This window comes from Dendrobium catenatum, unplaced genomic scaffold, assembly GCF_001605985.2.
Source record: "Dendrobium catenatum unplaced genomic scaffold, ASM160598v2 fragScaff_scaffold_53, whole genome shotgun sequence".
NCBI classification, from domain to species: Eukaryota; Viridiplantae; Streptophyta; class Magnoliopsida; order Asparagales; family Orchidaceae; genus Dendrobium; species Dendrobium catenatum.
In genome coordinates this window covers 269,900-284,653 of record NW_021318515.1, presented here as the reverse complement: position 1 = coordinate 284,653, position 14,754 = coordinate 269,900, and the positions used below count along the sequence as shown (strand labels likewise).

At 41.0% G+C, this 14,754-nt stretch overlaps 1 protein-coding gene and 1 long non-coding RNA gene across 6 annotated transcripts in view; one reads left to right on the top strand and one right to left on the bottom strand.

Moving 5' to 3' along the window:
- The window catches only part of LOC110116090, a 43,023-nt gene that overhangs the window by 17,809 nt on the left and 10,460 nt on the right, over positions 1 to 14,754 (top strand). The window lies entirely within an intron of this gene.
- On the bottom strand, positions 10,607 to 10,944 carry LOC114579539. The gene is made up of 2 exons (XR_003700570.1): positions 10,840 to 10,944; positions 10,607 to 10,762 (listed from the first exon to the last, which is right to left on the bottom strand). It is a non-coding gene; the product is annotated as an uncharacterized LOC114579539 (long non-coding RNA).

Here is a 14,754-nt window from a genome sequence, read left to right as displayed (position 1 = left end):
CAACTCCAGTGGTTCTAATATCACCTCAAGTCCTCTATCAGTGTCACAGGTAACTCTAAACTGCTTCCATGATCCCCAATCGCTCTCCTCAATTATGACACGTGGAACACTAGATGTATAATCACAGTTGAGGGTAATCTTAAATGATACGTCATTACTCCAATCCTTTCCAATACCTCATATGGGTTAGAGTATCTTGGGGCAAGCTTCTCATTCCTCCAGTTGGCGACCGTCCTCTATCTATAGGGTCGTAGCTTTAAGAACACTATTTCTCCCACTTCGAACTGGATGTCATAATCTGTTGTGCCCTCAACAGGTGCCTTTTCAGTTCCTTTAACACCCTATCTCTTTTCTCTAAGTATTATTCCACTGAAGAGATTAGTGTGCTCCTCTGCCAAAATACACTAAATCTGTGGGGGGGTCTCTTCCGTACAATACTTTGAAAGGGTCATCCGGGAAGTTGAATGATATGAAGTGTTGTACCAGTACTCCGCCCATGCTAGCCATTTGTCCCACAACCGAGGTGTCTCTGAAGCAAAGCACCGCAAGTCTCCAGGCTCCTGTTTATCACCTCTGTCTGCTTGTTTGTCTGAGGGTGGTAAGTGGTGCTTCTCTTTACTGTTCCATGCAGCTTGAACAACTCTTTCTAGAACTGACGGAGGGACGCCTTGTCCCGGTCAGAAACTATCGACTTCAGGATCTCATGCAATCTAATCACCTCTCTAATGAATGTTGCTGCTACAGTTACTGCTATGTAGGGGCGTCGTAAATGAATCAAATTAGCATACTTGTTCAACCTGTCAACCACCACCAGAATCACTGTGAACCCCTCAAATCGAGGCAGTCCATCTGTGAAATTCATGGTGACTTCCTCCCACACTATGTCTGGAAGAGCCATGGGTTGAAGTGATCCCTCATGAGCCATAGCCATGTACTTGTTTTTGGCATATCTCACACCTAGCCACCATATTCTCCACATTCATATGCATCCCTTTCCAATACACTTCCGCTACCAACCTGTTGTATTTTTTTTTGCTCACTAGAATGACCCCCAACAACGATCCCATGGAACTCCTGTAGCAGGATCAGAATATGAACTCGAGGTTCATGGAAGCACAACCTCCCTTGGTACAGTAATCTCTCTTTCTCTATGGAATAACCAGGGTGATTATTCTCATCTCTTAGTAGATCCATGATGATCTTCCTCAGCTCCTCAATTTGCACAGTCTCATCTTTGATCGCTCATCAATGGTATCGAAATGGCCATCCCTTGGAGCTCCCACATGCATCTGGATAAAGCGTCAATGACCACTTTATTCTCTAATCCTAGTTTGTACTGGATTTCAAAGTTATAGCCCAACAGTTTGGACAGCCGCCTCTGGTGCTCCTGAGTCACCATCCTTGGTTTTAACAAATACTTCAAACTCCTCTGATCTATACTAATAATAAAATGTCGGCCCAATAAGTAAGGCAACAACTTCTGAATGGCTAACACAATGGTCAGCAATTTCATCTCATAGACTGACTTCAGCCTAACTTTGGCTGTTAATACTTGACTGAAGTTGGCTATGTGTTTATGATTTTGCATAAGCACTGCCCCTAATCCATAACCGAATGCATCTGTCTCTACCACAAAAATCTATCTGAAATTAGGTAAGGTTAGGACGTGTATTGTGGTCATAGCCTTCTTCAACCTCCCAAAAGCCTGTGTAGCTGCCTCCCCCCACACGAAGCTGTCCTTTTTCAAATGCTCTGTCAGTGGCCAGACTATGATACTGTACCCTCTCACAAATCGCCTGTAGTATCCCGTCAAACCTAAAAAACCCCTCAACTCTCTCAGATTCCTAAGTAGAGGTCATCTCAACATTGCTTTAATCTTGGCCCTATCAACAACCACTCCCTCCTAGGATACAGCTTACCCAAACCACTACACACTGGCCTATACAAAATAACACTTCTTCAGGTTGGCCCTCAGTTGCTGCTCTTGTAAGACTCCCAAGATCACCCTTAAGTGCTCCTAATGCTCCTCCTTGAACTTGTTGTATATTAAGATGTCGTCAAAGAAAACCAGTACAAAATTTTGGAGGTATGGTTAGAATACCCTATTCATCAGCGATTGGAATGTAGCAGCAGTGTTTGTGAGGCCGAACGACATTACTAAGAACTTGTAATGCCTCTCATGTGTTCTAAATGCAACATTCGAGACATCCTCCTCTGTCATCCTGATTTGATGATATCCTGACTTTAAATCCATCTTGGTGAACACCACTGATCCACACAGCTCATCCAATAGCTCATTGATCACTGGTATATAAAATTTGTCTGGCTCAGTCTCTTTATGTAGGCCCTGGTAGTCAACATAGAACCTCTAGCTCTCATTGTTTTTTTTGACCAACAAGATTAGGATAGAAAAAGGACTCACACTCGGCCTGATGGTCCCCACCTCCATCATCTCTCGAATCAGCTTCTCAATCTCATCCTTTTGAATATGAGGGTAGCGGTACGGTCGAACACTAATCTATGACACCCCTCCCTTAGGGTGATGGCATGCTCCTGCTCCCTTGATGGTGATAAGCCTTGAGGTGGCTGAATGACCTCACTAAACTGTTGTATGAGTGGTTGTACTGAAAGGAGAATGTCCCCCCTCCCCTCTTCTAGTCTGATCCCTTCTAAGCTCTTCAATTTCACCAAAAATCCTCCTCTCATCTCCTAATTTATGTATAGTCCTTACCATGGTTTTGAGAGACACCATGGTTTTGAACAACCCTGCATCTCCCTTGATCACCACCCATCTCTCCACCACTAGTTCCATCGTCAGTGCTTCCCAATTGACCTTGGTATCTCCTAAGATATGCAATCATTTCATCCCCAAAATAACATCAGTGTTCTTTAACTCCAATGGAAGGTAATCCTCCCTCACCTGAACCTCCTGTGTAGTCAGCACCACTCCCATACACACTTTACCCGTCTCCACCTTCCTGGTGCCCATCATCACCCCATAACACCATGTGTACACCAATTTCACCCACAATTGATCTATGACTTGGTTGGAGATGAAATTGTGGGTAACCCCACTATTTATTAGTACCACCACCTCCCTGTCTGCTATTTCTCCTGTCACTTTCATGATGTGATTTGGAGTAAATCCCACGATTGAGTTCAAGGAGATCTCCGTCATGTCTAGATGCAGCCCTTCCTCCTCTACCAATACCTCCATGTCCTCTCCCTTCTTCTTCCTCGTCATCACAGATAGTGAGAACCTAAAGAGTTCGATCCTTACACCTATACCCTGGAATATACCTCTCGTCACACCTGAAGCATAATACCTTCGCTCTCTTCTCCTGCAATGCCTCAGTGAGCTTTTTAAAAATTTCCCCTTATACAGGCTTCTCCTTTGGGGGCTCTCAAAGACTACTAGGTGCTGGCCCCTTTGGTGTTAAAAATGTGGTGGTCATCCTGTATGAGTTTCATGAGCTGCTGCCCCTGGCCCCCCTCTCCAAGTGCCTCTGGTCCTCCACCAACTGTGTTAACTCCATAGCCTCTCCTAGGTCACGAGGCCTCATCACTCTCACTGTCGCACGGATCTCTGGTTTAAGCCCCTTCATGAAGTTTCCCTCCAGCACCATCTTAGAAAGCTGGTCCAGTAGGCTATCTAGGTACTCAAACCTCTCACAGTACTCTACCACAATACCTTCATGTGTTAGAGCAAAGAATTGCTAATAGAAGTCTCCTCTTCCGCTGGTTCGGAGACGTTCCAACAACCAGTCCTTGAACTCCCTCCAACTCTGAATGGGCCGCCTCATGTCTCTCCACTGGTGCAAGCCAATGCCTTCCCCTCCAAGCACAAGCCAATTATCATCAATCTCTCCACCATGTAGATCCACCCATGTTCATCCTCTCCCTCAAAGATGGGCATCTTCAGTTGCCTCACCCTCAAATCTCCACCGTTTCCCCTTATTCCCTCATAATTCTCCCTTCCCCAGGTGGGTGGTCCCCCCATCCCCCCACATTTCATTATCCTCTCTTCCATGCTCATACCCGAACCTTTCTTTGAATCCCCCCATCCCTCTTCTTTTAAAATCAGCACCTCTCTTATCATAATCACCCTCCCTTCTTTCAAAATCAGCACCCTTTTGCTCATACCAAACATATCCACGTCTCTCCCATACCTTCTATCTATCTCCTCCCTCTGAATAAGTTTTAGAAGGGGTCTCCTTCCTTCTCCCTCTAAGATCTCCACATTATAATCATTCCTACGATTATCAGAATTTGTATTTCTTCCTACCGTCACCCTTGCTCTGATGCCGCCATTTGGTTGTGAAGATCCAACACCATCTTTACCATCTCTGGTAGGTCCGAGAATTTGTCTTCCATTGCGGGAATTATGTCCTCCACCGTCGCTTTGATTTGGCTCATCTCTCCCTCAAGACTTCCTTCTAAAGCATCAACCTTCTTGGATGCCATAGGTACCCGACTCTTGATCAACGCCAAAAACAGTAATTCTCTCCTTCAATGGCAGAAAACAACAAATTGGAGAAGAAAATACAGCATAAATCAGCTGATGAAAGCCCCAGATTCAGTCCCAGACACTGTTCTGATACCAATTTGATAGGAAGTGCTTGCAGAAATTTAGGAGAAACCTTAGCTGAAATCCGATTTCAATAATTTCAGAAAAGAAACTACAAGAAAATCAGGAATAAAACACAGAAGAACACTTTTTTTATGGAAGAAAGACAAGATACAAGTTGGTCTTCTATTGGAGAGGAAGATCCGCCTCTCTCAAGTCTCTAGCCTGCCGGCTAGAGCCCAAACACCATAAGAACAATCTAAATTCAGCAAACAACACACACCCTATCCCTAGAGCAAATCTCTCTGTTTAAAACATACAAATAACAAAGTAAATTTCTAAACACCCCCTCACAAATTAATTCCTTGCCTAGTTGCCCTCTCCTTCTGAATATATTCAAATAGTGGGCTCCCAAGGGGGGTAGGTTGGAGCAGAGGCAGATCCTTGGTCCTCATGGAGTAAACAAGTGTCAGTTGGACCGGTCTAACAATGACATTCTCCGTGACATTTGTGTTGTGGTACTATTTTATTCTCCTAATTTTTCTATTGCTTGAGTGTAGCCTTGACTCTCAGTTATTTTAGGAGGTTGATTGTAGATTTTATGCTTTATTTATTCTTTTCTTTCCGCTCAACAAATTCCTCTTCCTCAAATTTGGTGGTACTAACCACTCGTTGGCTATGTCACTCATACTCGGCTGATGGTAGGATCTTGATTTTATGAGAGTGCGAAGGACTAAAGGTAGTGTCTCCACCTAGCTGCCATTAGTTTCTTCTACTTTTTATTTTAGTAGATTTTAGAATCTAGTTGTTTGTTGTCTCTACTTGCCCGTTGATTTAGGGGTGATGCATAGAGGATAACTTGAGCCAAATGTTTTATAGCTGATAGAACTTCTTTATTTTTTTTGTTAGTGAACTAGAGCCCAATGTTAGTAATAATTATGAGAGGAAGTTCATTCCTACAGATGATGTATATTCTTAAGAAGTTGCGGACGACCTCGATTATTGTTTTAGCTAGCGCATTTACTTATATCCACTTAGAGGAATGGTCAAATATGATTAGGATAAACATTCCCAGCCCGCTAGAAGGTGAAAATAGACTGATGAGATCCATTCCAAATGGAAAATATACAAGGGTTGGTGGTCGGTTGAAGCTTCTGAAATGGTTGTAGTTGCATTGGAGTGAACTTTTAGCTCTATACACACTTTTTTGAGAACTTCCCTGACCCTTTTTTAAGGCTTGGCCAAATGTACCTTTGTTCGAGGATTCTATGGGTCTTCCTCTTGAATGACTCCTATGGGTACTTCCTTGAGTACCTTTATCATTTCATTTTTCTTCACTCATTGGGCAGCCACAATTTTAAATCTTGTGGGATTTGATGCCTCGGGTGAGATCTTTCCTATCTTTAGATATTAAATATAAGGATTTGTTGAACTCGTCGAGTGTTTAGCTTACATTTGCATTACCTCAATTTCCTCGATGTTAGGTTGCGTCACCTTTAGGGCTAGCCACCCATAGGTTGGTGAGTTGATTCTCCTCCTTGGGAATTTGTATTATTTTGAAATGCTTAAACCGACCACCTTTGCCTTGAAGAGTTACCTTTGTAGGGTCTCGTTGTGTACTTTGTAATTGTCGTTTATCTGACTTACAATCGACTGTGAGTCAAAGTAAATGACCAAATTTTTGGTACGTACTCCAGTTTGATGGGCTCGACAGGATGACAATGATTTTCCTTATTTTATGCTTGATAGGCCAAGCTTCCATCTTGGCGTTAAATTTGTGCAGCAACTTCAATGCCTATCTCCAATATCTTGGGTGCAATCCAAGCAAAAGATGTTGAGGTTGTTCCTAAGTGCTCGTACGAGTTTGTCCCGGTGTGATGGGCTTCAAGATGAGCGTATTCGTAGGGTCCTTTCCAAGTCACTTTATGTTGCCAGGACCTCCTCCACTGCCTTAGTTGTCTATAATCCATGTCCCCCCACTTTCTACTTGAAGCTACAGTACTTACGTGATGTTGCCACATTCCTTATAACTTTTAGGTAGTAGGCTCGCAATTTTGTGAAGCCGCCTCTCACTATGATTTCGTAACCTCCATATGGAAATTTGACTGGCACATTATATGTTGAGAGGCAACTACTCTTAAAGTATTTAGGAGTGGTTGACCAAAGATTGCATTATAAGTGGCAGGCGCTTTCACGATTATGAAGTCTGCCATTGTTGTGAATTGGAGATTGTCCTCACCCCAGGTCATGATTAAAGTGATTATGCCTTTTATCTCTCATCTCGCTTGAGAAGCCAGAGAGTGGACTTGCGATGGGGGTTAGTTAGGAAGCAAATAAATTCATTTACCTTAAACATTTTTAAAAATTATATTAATATAACTCTTTGTATGGATGAGAATGTTGTCGATTTGGTAGTTGGCGACCAACATGGTGGGCACCGTGATGTCATTAAAAGGGTTTCCACTTTTCGGCTTTTTCGCTTAACAGAAGGTGATCGAGGTGACTTCAACAATTAGCATACATGATGTTGACATGTTGACTTCTTTTGTCTGAGGCCTTTTATGACTTGCCCCTCAAAACATCTTTGTTATGACTACTCCTAGCATGGTGTTCACTGTGCACCACCCCAACAATGTGGAACGAGCTTCTTCCCTTGGTCCTCTTCAGGTGCCTTGTCTGCTTGTCTTCCTAGGTGAGCTAAGACAATCTCTTTTAACTTTCTCACTTTCACCAAATATTCCACTAGGCCTTGCAGTTGTATGCATTCCTTCATGTCATCTATTTATTGGTGTTGGGCATTTAAAGAACTTTTTGTTGTGAATGACCTACATACGGTCGTCCATGGAAACACACATTGGAGTGATGATTAGGTATTGTTGAGTGGGTTGGGCTCCTTCATCTTAGTATGAACAAGTAGTGCTTAGTGCTTCTTTTGTTCGTGGGACTGGCAGTTCCATGTTTCTAAATGTTCTCATCAATAGGGGTGCCCTCTACTGATAGTGATGGCGCCATTTTTTCGGCACAACCTTCTATCCACCTTGTCGCTCCTTGGGCGACTCCTATCATGTTCATGACTCTAATGTCAATCAAGCCTTGTTTTTAACTCCTTGGGGTGAGTGGTTGTATTTTTTATTATATTGTTATACTTAGCATTTATGTAATTGTTGGGGAGTTCCAACAACTTGGCCAATGTTAGTGACTGTTGAAGAGCAAGAACGTATCTAAATGGTCCATCACATAGCGCCCATAGGTCAACGCAGCATGTGCAACTACCACATCCAAGTCCTAAACTTCCAACATTTCCTTCTAAAATTTGATGATAACTTTGTGACTAATTTGATTCTTGCATCATCATCAAAATAGCTTGTCAGCTCTTGAGGGATCTTTATGTGCTTGCAAATAGTGTAATAAACATTCTCTTAAAATCAGAGAATGAAGTGATGATACCCAACAACATGCAAGAGAACCATTCAAGGGGTGATTCCTTAAAGGTAATGAAGAACAACCGATACTTCAATGTGTTATTGATATCCGTTAATGATGTCATCGACTCAAAGTATACCACATAGTTAGTAGAGTTGGATCTTCCCAGACATGATTCTAGATGATGCATTTTGAACTTCATGGGCAGCTTTGCCTTTGTGATCTCCCTGCAGAATGCGCTAATTAGTTTTGGCTCCCTCCTCACTTGCTTTGGTGGATGATTATATTCTTTGTCACTAGTGTGACTTTGGTTGTGATCAACAATGGGTGTCGAGATTAGGCGGTGTAAACGAGTTGAGTCGAGTAGTGGCCTTATCGAGCTCAGCTCGTCAGTCAGAATATCGGATCGAACTTAAGCTCAAGCTCGAGTCGAGCTCAAAAGGTGAGCTCGAGCTCGAGTTAATCACACTACAGGTCAGCTCATCGAGCGCTCGTTCGTTCGTTCCATCATTCATTTGAAATTCCAGCTCGCGTCTGCAGTTCTGTCGTTCCTGCCCAACCATTCGAAATTACAGCACCCGCGAATTGGAATTTCCATTCCGTCGTTGTTCGTTCCGCCATTCATTCGGAGTTCCCGCCCAACCTGAGATAATTTTGTTTAGGTATTAAAAGAGATGTGACAAATTGCAGTTTTTATTAACTGATTTACATCTTTATATTTTTCCAAGACAAAACTTTACAGCTTTATAGGTAAAAGTTTTTTTTTTATTCTTTGCAGGTTGTGTTAATAAATACATAATTTTAAAAAGTAATGATATTAATAATAAAAAAATGGATAAATATATTATACGAGCCGGCTCGCGAGCTCACAAGTCGAGCCGCATCAAACTCGAACTCGAGCTTGAGCCCGTGGCTCAATAAGCTCAGCTCGTGAGTTTTTTAACGAGACGAGCTCAAGCCGGTTCGTGAGCCGACTCAGCTCACTTACACCCCTATTCGACGTCAGTGCACTAGTCTCTAACTTCCTTCGACGAGATGCCAAGTCAGACGATACTTGGGTACTCTCTATTGGGACATTCCCCTGAACTGGGTGAAATTTTGGTTTTCCATTCATTAACTACTCTTTGTTCTGCTACCATTCTTATAGTGTCTATCTTTTGGTCATTGGCGTGTATCTGCGTTTACTATACCTTTTAGAAAATATTTGATCCAAATTTTTTCATGGGCGACATCCAATCCTACTAATAGGTTTTTAATGAGTTAGAGCTAGAACCAAGGAAATGAGTATTGGAGTAAGAAACTATAGTGTCTTTATCAATAATTCAAACATCATGAAGTCCAATGTGTGCCTCTTTACACCTTATTTATTATGTCAAGAGGGCTATAGGAAAAGCTATACCTAGAGAAAATGAAAATGTAATACATGATGTGATGTGTACAAACTAAGACAAATACGTAGATTGAGTGGATTGGGGTACACAATTCTCTGCCTTTGGTTTGGCCCTCTAGTGGGGGTATCTTAGGCGAGTCTTTGAGGGTGAGTCTACGAGAACTGGCATATGTGACGAGTCTGTGAAGGAAAGTCCCTAGGAACGAGTGGCAAGTCCTTATGAGTAAATGGAAAATCCCCTGGGTGGAAATGGATATGATCTAAAGACAAGTTTAGTTAGATAAATCATAGCCATATATTTTGTAGGTATTTGCTTTCTGTAGCTTGATCTAGGAGATCTGCGGATGGCGGGTGGCCTTAATTATGGAGTATTGCTTTGGGAGAGCAATTTTTCTTGAAGTGAGTGAACTCTCAGGACATACACTTTAGGTGAACTTGACGAGAATGAATGCTCCTTTGATCTGACTCCTTAGGGGCAATCTCATATGTTGCCATCTCTGTTGGGGTGAGCGGCTACTTGTTCGAAGGGTAATTATGCTGATTGTCCTGCAGGATGAGACCTCTTGTTGAGCATTGCTTTGACCATGTGCGTCCTCTGACCGAGTCCTATGGACAAGTAGTTATTTAGATACATGTGAGTTATCTACATGAGCATATACCAATATCATACCTATTAACGACGAATGGCGCACCATGGCACAAAGGTCCATTTGGAGCCATGACATATAGCGCACGGCCCGACGCGCGCTATTTTAAACATGGCGCAAGCTATATAAAAAATATAAAATAATAAGCATGAATATGAAATATTATTAAAAATGAAAGACAAGCTATCATAATAAAGACAACCATAACATATATAAGTTCGACTAAGTAACATCCAAATATCTCATAATTTAAATATTACAATCTTTTTTTAAAAGATCAAATATGAATTTAATCTACTCTTCTCGGGAATCATCATCATCAGCAAATGTTAAAAAAGCTTCATTATCTTTTTCAACATTGTCTCCTACTTCATAATCCTCTTCATCACCCTCCTCATCATCATTCTCAATAGCAACATCATGCCTAATTAAAGATTCTTTCTCTTTCCCTTTAGATCTTTCCCGAATATTATAGCTTTTATCATAAACACCAGTAGCTTTAGCAACACTTGTCCAAGTTAAATCTTCATCTCCAGCAATAAAGTCATTTTCTTCATCAGACTCATCATCTAATTTTCCTGTTAGCCATTCATTTGCATCATCTATCTCAGTCAAAGAAATAGGATCAATGACATCACGATGATTGAATCTCCGAATCAGTGCTCTATTATATTTCACATAAACTAAATCCTTTAAGCGACCATGATCCAATTTGCTTCTTCGTTTGCTATGAAGCTGCAATTAAAATATTATTACATTACTATATTATGAACATATATAAAAAATCAACACATACATTGTAAAATACTTACATGTTCAAAAATACTCCAATTGCGTTCGCATCCAGATGAACTACATGTTAAACTTAGGACTTTGATAATAAAGCTTTGTAAATTGGGAGCTCCTTGTCCATATGTACCTAGTTGTACCGAGCTGGTACCTAGTTGTACCGAGCTGGTACCTAGTTGTACCGAGCTGGTACCTAGTTGTACCGAGCTGGTACCTAGTTGTACCGAGCTGGTACCTAGTTGTACCGAGCTGGTACCTAGTTGTACCGAGCTGGTACCTAGTTGTACTGAGCTGTACCGAGTGGTACAGAGCAAGTAACTAGTGGTACCGAGCGGTATCCAGCATATACATAGCGGTACCGAGCATTTACTTAGCGGTATCGAGCATGTACCTAACGGTACCGAGCATACCTGTTAAGTTCTAAAGTCTTGTAAGAAATAGCCGTGCAAAACAACAGAGCTGTGCGGAACAGACGGAGGTTGCAAATCAGAGTCAGATGGTAAGATTTTTTATTAGAACAGACGAAGGAGGGGGCGGATTTGGCAGAAGCACTGCTCTGCGGGACGATTCGGCGGAAACAACGACTTCAACTTCGGGACAGATTCGGCTGGATTCGGCGGAAGTAGCGAATGAAGCAAATAGAAAACAAAAAACCTTCGACTTCGGGATAGATTCAGCGACCTCGACTTAGGGACTGCGGGATGTGTTCGGCGGATGCAGCAAACAGAAAATCTTTCATGAAATTAGGGCAATGAATAGTCGTTTATCTTAAAATATAGATATATTTTTAAATATAAAAAATATTCATAAGTATACGGAAATTTAAAAACAATTTGGTGCGCTATTCTGCGGCGTGCGCTATTCTGCGCCGTGCGCAATGCGCCATGGCTCACATGTGGCGCAAATAGCACACGCTATTTTAAACACATGCGCCTCGCCATGAACATACACGTGCGCAATGCGCCATGGCTCACATGTGGCGCACGCTATTTTGCGCCATTGACAGCTATGACCAGTATACTTGATGCATTTTATTATTTTTAGAGTAAGAAAGAGTTTTTTTTTCCATTTTCATCCTAAAGTGATTAGCCACATGCTAATAGAATTTTAAGAATATTTCATATTAGAATGCTTTAAATTTCGCTAAATTTTTGTATGGCTTTGTTGTATATGCCTTGGTTAGGGGGCAACTAAAAGGTCATAGCATCTTATTTACACCACACATTGAAAACATCATGTGATTCATAGCACCTATCCGCTTTTAGGATATCTATGCCAATCATTTAGCTAACTTTCCTTTGAGGTGATGATAAACTCCTCTTGAACAAGAGTTCATGTCCATATCATAATGCTCTTGAGACATAGTGTATACGTATAGAGCTACACTTTGAGCTAGAATCGCCTTGACTCTATCGGGTCATTGGACACTGATGAGGTCAAAACCATTAAATTACTTGTTTAGGAATCGCACTTCCACATAGATAACAATGCTTCAGTAACCTTGGTGAAGCTTAGACTCACTTATACTTATATTCACCATGGGGAGAGTTCATAGAGACATGAAAACAAAGAATCAAAGAGATAAGTTGAGGGTGAATAGAGTTTAGAACACTCTCTCCCCCCCTTGTGTGTGTGTGTTTGTATTAGTGGAAGGAGGCTTTTTGTTTTTTGGATTTGTGGGAGTAAAAGAATTTCCTCGCCACTCTATTGGCTTGGCTAGTTGGGAACCAATTCACTTGTAAGTTACAATGCTTAGGCGACATCGTTGGTGAGTAGGCAAGTGCGCTGATGAGTGAGTTTCCAAGTTTTCTTGGCGAGCAAGTGAGTGTACTGTTGAGTCAACGAATTAGCTTGTAGTGAGAAGGTGAGTTCACGTAGGCTAACACGGTTGCAAGTTCATATAGGCAATTAGACAATTATGCACAAGTGAGCATGCAAGTGCTCATAGGTAGGTAGGCATGTACGCATTGTCAAGTGTGTTGGCAAGCAAGCAAATTTGCATGGGTGAATGTGCTAGAATGAATGTAGGTGTGCACACGGGCAAGTAGGTGAGTGCGCATGAGTGAGTTTTTACGAGAAAGCGACTCAATATGGGCAAATAGGAGTGCCTATGATAGGCAAGTGCACATTGGCATGCCTGCTAATGAGCAAGTTATTTTGTATGAGCGTTGTGTTGGTGAGTATACAAGCGAGTGCAATTTTTCATGGGCAAATGTGATGGAGTGTACGTGTGTGCATGAGCTAGAAGGTGAGAGTGCATGCATGAACGAGTTTTGTCAAGAAAGTAAATGTATGGGAAAATAGGATAGTAGCACCAGTAGGTAGGCAAGTGTGGTGGCGAGCAGATAACTTCATATGGGCAAAGAGGCTAATAAACTCAGGTGAGTAGCCAAATGCACATGGATGGGTAAGCTAGCGTCACCTATGGATTCTTGCGTGGCCTTGTATTCTATGCTTTCATGACCTTAGGCTATCATTGGATTGATCAATTTATGACCGGTTAGATTGGAGTTTTTTTGTGTTTGACTAAGTATTTTTAGAGTTTTATTAGTATTTTATTGGGAAGATTTGGAGCAGGTAGGATTTTGGTAGTTTAGTATGATCAAGTAGAATTGTTGATCTTCTAGATAAAGGTTTTTATGAAAATGGCATTCTCTCCAAATGTGTTGTCAATGTATACCTACTTTTGGTTCAACAATCCGAGTTAGATTTGATGATATCTTGGTCATTTCTACTTTGAAAACTTTTTCAAGGTTAACAATAAGATCACCATACATGTGATCGTCCCATTAATCCCCATTCAAAATCATATCAATTTGATGATATATCACATCACATATTAGTTATAGTACTACAAATTATCATAAGCAGAGGTTAATTTTGAAGTTCAGACATCCAATTCACCTTCATTAGTGTGACTGAACATATGGGAAATTTATAAGCTGACCCATTCCATTTGAGGATTGCTTTTGTGATGATCTTGTTTTTGTTGATGAACTTGATGATGACTATCAATAATCAAGTAGATCGTGCTTCATTGATCTTAAAACTAAGATGCTCCGTGTCAATGCTATTGTTTATAAGCACCTTGAGTTGAAATTTATGTACTGCTTCAGGTTCCGGCTATTCCACACGTTCCAAACTTGTTTTTTGATTCATCACAAAAAAAAATATAGCTAGAATTTATTTGCCACTGTTACCTCCATCACGTGACTGTAGGATGCCCCATGGTATTGATTTGAGAGAGTTGCATGTGGATGGCAACAATTGGATTCAAAACTTCTAGATTCTACTTCATGCATTTAGGATCCGTTTGGGACAGCTTTCCTACTACTTTGCTTCTCATACCACAACTATTGTTTTGTTTGGTTATTGCTTTCTCACTGTTTTTCAAATATTTTTGGTGGGAAGCTGCTTTTTACAATCAGAGTTGCTAATGTTTGGTAGCTTTAAGAAAATTGTGTTCTTTTTTATTTTAAAGAGAACATATTTATAATATTCATCACTATTTTTAAAAAGTTACTTTTCCCACAAAAGCTTCACAACCACCTTTATAAAATACTGCAACCGTCCTAAATGGACCCTTAGTGTTCACATGCGGTTCAAAAGATACTTATGAGCCACATCTTTCGTCGAAACTGAACTTTCAAGGAATTGTTTTGCATAACTCTTTAGGAAACCAATTCTATTAGGCTTAGGAGAGCTGATGCAACATAAGACAAACATCAAAGAATATTTAGGATTATTTTGACATTTGTTGGATTATTAACAATTTGTTACAACAACAACAACAACAACATCAAGCCTTTAACCCACTACGTGGGGTCGGCTACATGAATCCTTTTTCTCCATTGTGTCCTATTAAAAGTCAAATTCTCGTTTAAATCTAATAAAGAAAGGTCATTCCTAATATTTTCTAACCAAGTCTTTTTAGATCT